This window comes from Chinchilla lanigera, unplaced genomic scaffold (genome assembly GCF_000276665.1).
Source record: "Chinchilla lanigera isolate Chin_1 unplaced genomic scaffold, ChiLan1.0 scaffold00018, whole genome shotgun sequence".
In the NCBI taxonomy this organism is placed as follows: domain Eukaryota; kingdom Metazoa; phylum Chordata; class Mammalia; order Rodentia; family Chinchillidae; genus Chinchilla; species Chinchilla lanigera.
The window spans coordinates 27,905,686-27,915,540 of record NW_004955419.1 but is presented as its reverse complement, the minus strand read 5'-3'; the positions used below and the strand labels follow the sequence as shown (position 1 = coordinate 27,915,540).

General features: G+C 48.7%; 1 protein-coding gene across 1 annotated transcript in view; it reads left to right on the top strand.

Annotated features, from left to right (window-relative positions):
* Window positions 1-9,855, top strand: part of Tmod1 (tropomodulin 1) — a 74,117-nt gene continuing 64,262 nt past the window's right edge. The window contains exon 1 of the mRNA XM_005382850.2: window positions 1-88. The gene's annotated coding sequence lies outside the window, so the exon portion shown is untranslated. The remainder of the gene's footprint in view (window positions 89-9,855) is intronic.

The following is a 9,855-nucleotide window of genomic DNA, read 5'->3' as shown; positions in this document are numbered from 1 at the left end:
GGGAGCTCGTCCAGCCCCGCTCCGCTCGCTCGCCCGTCGCCCGCGCTGTCCCTGCCGCCAACCGCGCCGGCCCCCGCTCTGCGCCCGGGTAAGCTCTTCACCCTCCTGGGGTCCCCCTCGGGCTCGCGGGGCTCCCTGCCCCCGCCCTTGGGCCCCAGCCATATCTGGGCAAAATATTCAGCTGTCGCCGCCGCCGCCAAGAGGGACTGAGCGTGGCTCCCTCTATAAATAGCCGCCGCCTCGGGTTGCCTCCGGCTGGGGAGCCCGAGTGTCGGAGGTCCGAGCCCCGCGCTCTGCTCCGGGGCGCTCGCGTTCCCGCCGCCCCGCGCCCGTGGCCCCGGCCGGGGCGCCCTCCCTCTTGGACCTTCGAGGCAACGCTGTCAACGCAGGGGGGCCGCTGGCGCTCGGCTGGGTACAGGTGCCACCCGCGCCGGGCACGCGGGGGCGGCCTCCTCCGCCCTTCGAAGGCAGGGGGCGGGAGAGGGGGCGTCGGTGCTGGCGGGACACGGAGCCGGGTTCGCGCCGCGCAGGCCGGGGACAAGGAAAGTTTCCCAACTGCGGGAGAGGACGGGGTTTAAAGCACCAGTGCACGCGCGGATGCAGCCGGGTGGAGCGAATCAGAGAGCCTGGAGGCAGGAGTCGCCTCGCTGTAGTCAACTCTGGGGATGGCCTTGGAAAACGCCCCCCCCTTCTCTGGACCTCGGTTTCCCCATTTGTAGGACTAGGCTGGCCTCCTAGGAAGGAGCTAGGGACCCGGGCTGTGGGAGCAGCGGGGCGCGCGCTGCTCACCGGCTCCGGCGGGACTCGCAGTGCGCAGCCGAGGAGCGGCCTCAGAAATCTGAGACTGCCCTGGCTTCCCCACCTTGGATCGCATCCTGGGACCCACTAAGGCCCTTGGAATAGCACAGGTGGTGCACTCTCAGAAAGTGCGTCCCCGAGGTGCTCAGGGGCATCGTTGCTGGGTCAGCGCTGCTTTAGCAAAACAGCAAGTGACCCATAGGGCTTGGGCTCCTATAAACAGCCAGGACCAAGGGTTCCAGTCCAGCACTTCGGAGGCTCAGCTTCCCCTCCTGGATGGCTCTTCCCCACATATCACTGCCATTACTGACTCTCACTCAGTGCTCGAGCTCACCCTCCCTCTGAGACTCTTGAAGGCCACCGGGCCCAAGTTCTTCATGTCCGAATGGAAGAGCCAGACTGAATCCAGATGCTGGGCCCTGAGCGCCCAGAGGATGCCCTCTATCTGCCCACGTGAGCGCCTTCTTGTTGTCCATGAAGACCTCAGAGCCCCCGGCTCAAGGTCACTAGCTGGACATTAGGTCTGCGGTCTCCACACTTTTCCCATTCTTCTCTGCCCCTCCCCTCAGTAAGGCAGGTTTTGGGGGCACTCTGAGCAACCCACCAAGGCCCCGTTTGGTGGTCTGCTGCTGTCCAGGACTTTCCTTTGCAATAGCACCTTCATCCTAGTTTCATTTGTTTCTACTCCTTTTATGTGTTTTCTCTAAAGCCGTCTCAAAGCCTCACACATGAAAGAACTAAGGGGAAATGATGTCAAATAGATTTCCCTAATTCAAGCCACACAACAGACAGGCAGAGTGAAAACAAGGAACCCTGTCACTTTGGTGTGTTCTCTCTTGCGAGCTGGTCTCACAAACCCCTGGTTTAGTCCCTGGCCCTTGGGTTCCTCCCCCATCTAAGTGGAAAGCCAGTGTCCTCTAAAAATAGCCTCCGCCCCACCTTATCAGAGTCTCACACCTTCTCTCTACTCCTGGGCAGGGTGATTTCCCGCAGCTCAACAAAAGCAGAAAATGGAGTGGGTAGTGGCATCTCTGAGTAATGGAAGGTACTGGAGCTGGCCTGGTTGCTGGGACCCTGGCTCCGGCTCCAGCTCTGCTGCCCACCCAGAGTGACCTTGAGGAAGGAGGGGATGGGCAAGATGATCTCTAGTGGAGCTGGAATCAGAGGCTCCCTTGTTATACCTGCTGGCATGAAAAAAAGAACATGCCGGGGATGTAACGTAGGGCATCCGCCCGGGAAGAGAGGGTGGGGAAAGAGTGGGAGAAAGTGGCTTCCCAGGAACCAAGATGGAAAGAGGTGGGCAGTGACGGTTGCTGCAGAAAAGAGGGTGGCAAGAACTGGGAAAGGGCCATCAGCACTGGCAGGGGGTATGACTGACTTTGGTCAGGCATGGCAGAGGATTTAGAAGGAGGTTCTGCTAGTGACCCAGCCTCTCTAAGTTTCCTCCTTTGTACAGTGGGGCTAACAATAGCACCCACTGCTATGGGCGTCTGTGGGAATTAAGTGAGATGATGCTGGGAGAGCCCTCAGCTCAGAGCTCAGTACCTTGGGACAGTATTATTAGTGTTGGTGAGGGGCAGGGGCAGACGCGGGAGCTCTTGGGAGCTGAAATGGCCCTCAGCTCTTTCCAAAAACTTAGATAAGAAAGAAAGAGAGGGAAGAGAGCAGCTGGGGACAGGGCCCAGAGGGGAGGCAGGTGCTTTGGGGACGAGGAGTGCGGTAAAAGGTAGACAAGAACCCAGTAGAGGCCAAGAACATTAGAAGACAATTTAAGGGGTGTGCCTGTGGCAGGATGATTGCCTTCCTTAGTGACCTGCCGAATGTCACAAGCTCTGCAGGTGGCCTTCATCTCTTAGAACCAAGCTGAGCAAGAAGATAAAATGAAACAAGTTCTGGCTTGGGTCTCTGTGTCCCCAGGCAGACTTTGGTGTATATGAAGGAGGGCAGTATTGGTCCACGAAGGGTGTTTGACCCTGCCCAGGGGCCTCATGACCTTGGCTTGTTATTTCTGAAGTGACATCATCTATTGATGACTCCTCTTGAGCCCAGGCATAATGGCCTTTTCCAGTCAATGTTTTGATTTTTCAGTCTTACTAATAGACTGGTCAGGCTGCCAACACTGCTAGCGGGGCCAGTTCAATCTCCCCTTAGGCCAGAACAGCAGATAGATCAATTATTTGGGTGCTAAGAGCCATTATCAGTTGAAAGCCACAGGACAGTCCTGCTTGTATGGCTAACGTGATTTAATGCAGTGCTGGAGCCATTTCCTCCTTTTTCTTTTGTTTGGTAAAATCTTCTTGGTTAATTACAATAGGACTTGACTTGCTTTGCCTTAATGATAATGAAAGAATGAGCTCATTGGAGTCAACCCAGGACACAGTCTGGAAGGATTTCTTGGCATGAGGAGGAGCTAGGTCCTTGTCTGATCCGAAAAACTAAACAAACTCAAGCATTTGTCTCTTATATCATTTTGCCTAAGAGCTGGACATTACCTGGCCCCAAGAGGAACAAGGGAGGGAGGAGACAAACCTTACGCCTTTCCCCGGCTCTAGCCACCCCTCCCTCTGGGGCTAACGGAGTGGTGCCCCCAAGGCTGTCCCTAGACACGCCTGCTGGACGTTTGTTCACATGGCCAGAGGAGCCCAGGCAAACAGAAATGCCTCTTCACTTGTACAACATGTTTCCCAGTCCCCAGACATCGTCTTCCTGTTCCGCTCCCTGCTACCTCACCGGCCTCTATTGGCCCATCACAGTCAATGGCTAGTGAACTGATCTGTGAGCTTGTCTAAAACTCACAATAATCCTGTGAGGGAGAAGCAGCAGGTATTATGCTCTCCTTTATGTAATTGGACAGTGGACTGCAGTAGGAATTGCTCTCAGTCATCAGTTTTCTTCATGGACTTACCTTTCTACTGAGCCCTTCTATGCTGGTGCCATTTCTAATCTTATTTTCCTCCCACCCCACAATTTCCCACAACCTCATTCATCCCAGTGCCTCCAGCTACTCCCCATCTCTCAAGTTCTTATGTCCAACCTGACTGCTCTTCTCAGCTCCTGCTGTCTGTGACTCCTACCTATTGGACAAAGCCAAAGGATTTCCCCAAGGTGCTCCAAACCCATCAGGCCCAGACTCAGGCTCTTCTCCCAGTCGTCCTCCTGTGTTCCCATCCTGCTTGGCCCCCACACCATCCACCCAGGCACCGAGCCAGCAGCCTCTCCTTCTCTACCCCCATCATGCAGTCACTTAGGGATGGCAGTTCTACCTTGCTGAGGGTCCCATATCAATTTCTGTCCCCACATCTACCACTGCAGTTGAGGACTTTGTCATCTGGCAAGTGTCAGAGCCTTTTCAAAATCTTCTGCATGCTGTTGGTAAAAGATCTTTGTGGAGCAGAGCTATGACTGTGTTAATTCTCTCCTTCAGGGACTCCCCATTTCCTACCCGATAAAGACCAGATTCCTTAGCATCAAACAAGATCTGGCCCTAAGCTACTTCTCTCAAGTGATCTCTAAGCTCTTCCCTAAGCTCTGCCTACCTTCCCGTCCTGGCACAGCACGCCGTGTCTTCGTGCCTCCCTGCCTTTCTGCTGCTGTTCCTTCGGCCTGGCGTGCTCTTCTGCCCCTTCTCAGACCGTGAACTTATGGTGTCCTTTACAGCCAGGCTCCTTAGTGTCTCATCTCTGCTCCCGCAGAACCTGCACTGCCATCTAAGTGCCAGCCACACTGTATTCTCACTGGAACTGTCTGTTGTCATCTCCATCTCTTGGTAAACTGAAAGCGCCTTGAGGACAAGATGATGGCTGCTTTACTTCTGCCTCTGCAGTATCCAGCTCACAATGCAATTCTTAACACCGAGCAAGTACGTTAGGTTTTAATGAATGACAGGCCACAGAGTGAATTAATGCATAAAGGGGAAGTGAAGGCTCTATGATAACCATGATAGGCACACAACACCAATCAGCATGTACAACATGTTTCCCAGTCCCCAGACATCGTCTTCCTGTTCCGCTCCCCGCTACCTCAGCAGCCTCTATTGGCCCATCACAGTCAATGGCTAGTGAACTGATCTGTGAGCTTGTCTGAAACTCACAATAATCCTGTGAGGGAGAAACAGCAGGTATTATGCCCTCCTTTTTGTAATTGGACAGTGGACTGCAGTAAGAATTGCTCTCAGTCATCCAGTTGGGGCTCACATTCCAGAAAACTGGAGTGCTCTCCAGGGTTTGATAAGCTCGAGTAATGAGAGGCCTGAGGTTCTGTGTCAGTGCTTCTCTAATGTGCATTTCAGGCACTTAGGAGCTTTTAAATGCAGGTTCTGTTTCAGTAGGAGTAAGGTGAGGCTTGACAGTCTGAACTGCTAGTGACTCTCCTTGTTTCTGGTAAGCTTAATAATTCCTAATAGGCTCTAATAAACACAAGGTGCTTCTTCATTTATTAGTACATGTTTCCAGTACATAATGATTACCTTGATCATGTGGAGTTCAGATTCTGACCCCGCATCCACAGACCATCCAACAGTAAGCACCAAGACCTGCAATGCTTGTCATGTTTTCTCTTGGTTGTTGCATTTAAGGTAGTGTTTTATACTCTCTGTGAGTATATTTGAGCCCTGACTCAAAATCAAGGGCTCTTTCGGTCAGCCTACTGCTTATAAGTTTGATGCTTTATAGCCAGTGCTGTGGAGGGAACTTGAGATACCTAAGCCCCTGAAGCAGCAAAACCAGTCAGGAGTACACAGATACAGAATAAAGGTGATGGGCATCCTCCACGCAAACTCAGGGAGACTAAAAAATCCGGATTGGATGTTAGTGTTGCATGTATTTGAGCATGGATTTTATATGGCATTCCATTTAATACCATTAAAAGTTTTGAGATGTCTTAAAGTAAACCTATACAGACAATGTAATTGGTAAGAATAAGGGTTTTTTTTTTTTAAAGACAGGGCAGGAACCTCAAAGATTGGAGTCATGAAATTCTTTGAGGATCTAATTAGCACTATGGATTTTTGCTCAAAAAAAAATCATAATCACAAGAGTGCACATATCCTCTCCCTCTTTCAGCAGAGAGAAATGTCTTCTTTCCCCTAATTTTCAGTGTACAGTCATGACAGGACACTGGGCAGAAGGCAGCTCAGCGAGTGTTGAAGAGCGTGGACTCTGGAGATCTGCCTCCTTGGATTCAAATCTAAGGTCTATCAGTTACCGACTATGTTATCTTACATAACTTGTAACCATTCTGTGCCTTGGTTGTAGGGATTAAATTAGTTACATGTGGGGCTGGGGATTTAGCTCAGTGGCAAAAGCGCCTGCCTAGCAAGCGCAAGGCCGTGAGTTCGGTTCCCGGTACCGGAGAAAAACCAAAAAAAAAAAAAAAATTAGTTACACGTAAAATTTAGGAGGGAGCGAAGAACATTGAAAATAGCGTGGAGCAAGAGCACAGATAAAAAAAAAAAAAAAAAAATTAGTTACACGTAAAATTTAGGAGGGAGCGAAGAACATTGAAAATAGCGTGGAGCAAGAGCACAGATTCTTGCCTAGCTAGATTCTATTCCTGGCCCCGCCACTCATTAGATTTGTGGCCTTGATCAGTGTACTGACTTAGTGTCCCCCACAAAGCCATGTCCCCTGGAGGCTCAGAATGTGACCTTACTTGGAACTGGGCCCTGAAAGATGGAATTGGTTAATATGAAGTCACACTGGATTAGGTCAGGCCCTAAATCCAGGGACGAGACTTTATGAATGGACTCACGTGGGGAAGAATCCTGTGATGATGCAGTCAGAGACTGAAGTGATGGAGTGACAAGCCAAGGAAGACCGGGATTGCCCTCAGTTCCCAGACGCTAGGAGAGGCATGGGGCATATTCTCCCTTCCCTTGGTTCTCCTGGAAGGAACCAACCCTGCCAGTGCCTCAATTTAAATTTCTGGCCTTCTGAACTGTGACAGAATGCATTTCTATTGTATTGAGCCACACAGTTTGTGGCCATTTATTATGGCGGCCCTAGGAAACTGACATAGGTTGCTCTCTTCCCTGCACTTGTTTCTCCATCTGTAAAATGGGAGTAATAAAAGTGGGTACTTATTAAGATCGCATAAAATAATCTGTGTAATGAGTTTAACAGTGTGCCTGGTGGCAGTAAGTACACCGTGATGCTTTCTGTGGAAGGTGCAGTGACATAAAAGACAACAACACAATGACAGCCTCAAGGAAGGGATTAACAGCATTCCATTGTGTGTCTTACTATAATTTATTTACACTAATGCCTTGTTAATGAACTTGTGTGTGGCTTCAGGCTTTTTGCTGAAATAGGGCATAACCATACAATTTATACATGTGTCTTTGTACAATTAAGGGAGTAAACAAGTAGGGTAAATTCCTAGAAGTGAAATTGCTGAGTCAAAGGGTATGTGCATTTTGACAGATATCACTCGTATTACCTTGAAAAAGGAGTTGGCCGTGTGTCCTCCCATTCTGTGTGAGAGCGCCGAATCCCCTCCTGTCCTGAACACGGGCAGATCTCAGGCTTTTCAGTCTTTGCCAGTCTGATGGGTGAGCATTGCCACTGCATTCTCAATTTGCTTCTAAGTATGAGTGACTTTCATTATCCATCTATGCATCTTTTAGCCATTTGTATTTCTTCCTACGTGAATTGCCTGTACTTTCCTCTTCTCACATTTCCTGGGCTGTTCTATTTTTGCTGCTTGCTGTTGCAAGACCTCTTTGTCTACTAAATAAATTAGCCTTTTGTTCAATGCACAGCAAATATATTTTCCCCTGATTTGCTATTTGTTCATGCTGATTTTCATAGTTTTTTCAGAACATATAAAAACGCTTTAAAAAGTTTTACCTTCTGTTAACACCTGCCGTGAGGCAAGGTAGTAAAGTTTGTGTTTGTAAGACAGGATGAGAATAAGGGTGAGAGCCACAAGCTTTTCTCTGAGTTTACTTTTATACTAGTACTAGTATACTAGTCAGTGCTTTTGGCTTATCGCTGTTAAATCCAATAATAATCCCATTTATTTATTTATTCATTCATTCATTCAAACAACAGCACCCAGAAGCTGTGGATCTTCATCTAGGCCTCAGGGAAATTGAGATGCTAGCTTTCAAGTAACTTTTAGTCTTGGAGGGATTGGAGGCATGAGACAGTGCAGCAGCTCCCACAGAGTTCTGGTAGCCTCTCCTGTGATATTTGGCTTCATGGAACCTTCTGGGACTGGTATGGAAGTAAATGAAAAGGGCTGAACCTGGTGAAAGCCAAGGGAAGCCTGAACTAAGGAAGGTGCTGAGGAGTGGGAGAAGGAGTCCCAGAGTGGAGTGCAGCATGCTTGGGGTCAAGATGGGCGGGTAGCTGGGACAGGAAGGTGCTTTCCGCATCCTTTCCTGGAAGCTTGGGCTTGCAGTGATTCCTACAGTGACTCAGACATCATGATGACCTGAAAAGATGCAAAATAAAATATCTCTCTCTCTCTCATTCACACACACACGCACACACACACACACGTACACACACACACTCTACCTTTCTAATTTAAGCCATTTGACAACTCTGACTGACATGTGGGCCTTCCAGGCTCTGTGTGCTCTGGGATGGGGCTTAAAGCAGCTGCCAAAAGTAATGGAGTCAAACACTGTATTTAGTGTCCCTGCTGTTTTAAAAGGTGCTTCCGCCCTGTGCTAAGAGAATGAGCTCAGCCACGGAAAATAAATGCAGGCAGGACAAAAAACCAAGTCTTTTCATGATACCTGAGCTTTCTCTATTCATTGCTCTATTATCTTTCAAAATAGAACCTGGCCTTAGATATCACCTCAGCACTCTCCATCAGTTGACACGACAGCCTCCTCCAGAAGACCTCGTCTAGGGTCTGTAACCTCTGCTCACAAGCCTATAGTGACAGGTGCTCCCTGCATCCTTGGGCACCACTGTTGTGAGAAAGTTCTTTATGCTGATTCATTCTTTTGCGTTCCAGGAAACCACCAACCACTTCGTTCCCTCTTCCCCAGTCGGCCCATTGCAGGGTTTCAGAGTGCGACCATTCTCCTCCTGGCCCTTCAGCTCTGATATCTGACACTCTGCCCACCTTCTCTGCACCCAGCACCACTCCAGACAAGGCCCAGTTTACAGAAGAGTTGGCCTGCATGGCAAATGGTCATATGCAATATGTTCTGCATCCTTAGTTGGAAACAGTGAGATGCCACTGCCGCTCAGCAGAACGGCTAGGCTGGAAAGTGCGGTATGGAGCAGCCGGAGCTGTCGTTCACTGCTGGTGGGAATGTAAGGTGGTACATTTACTCTGGAAAACTGTCTAACAGTACCGACTAAAACTAAATGCATGCCTACTCTGACACTCAGCAATTCTATTTCTAGGTACATAGTAAAAAATTTTTAAGTGGCTATTCCTATGAAAAAATGTATTCATAACACTATTTCTAGTTTTCAGATACCAGAAGTAATTAACAGTAAATGCATCAATTATGGACTATTTCATATAGTGGAATTCTACATGACAATGAGAAAGAATGAAAGCAACAGACTGAATTAGTCTCACAGATACAATGCTGAGTGAAAAAAGCCAGACACATTATATATATCAGTTTATGTGTTGTTTTTTAAAAAGCAGCTAATCTTTAGTTTTGAAGGTTAGAATAGCAGTTACCTTTGAGGAAGAGAAATTGGGAAGGGGCTATGAGAGAGACTTCTCAGTGTCTGGAAATGTCATGTATCTTCATCTAAGTGTTTACATAGGCATACATTGGAACTTGTGCTTGGTCCACAAATCTCCATTCGCTGTCTTCACGCACACACACACACAGACACACACACACACAGGAAAATGCAGTGACTTCTACACTTAAAACTCATACTGGACTGTATATAATCTGAACTTTATTTAAAAAGAAGAAGGAAAATAAATTCTCTTTTGCCTCCCCCAAAAAAGAATGGCAGCCCAGAGATGGGCTCAGCACAAAGCTGAGCTGTCATGCTCTTGTCTGGGCCACTGCACTTTTCAAAAATTTTTATTAGAACATGTTTGTCAGGGGCTGGGGATTTAGCTCAG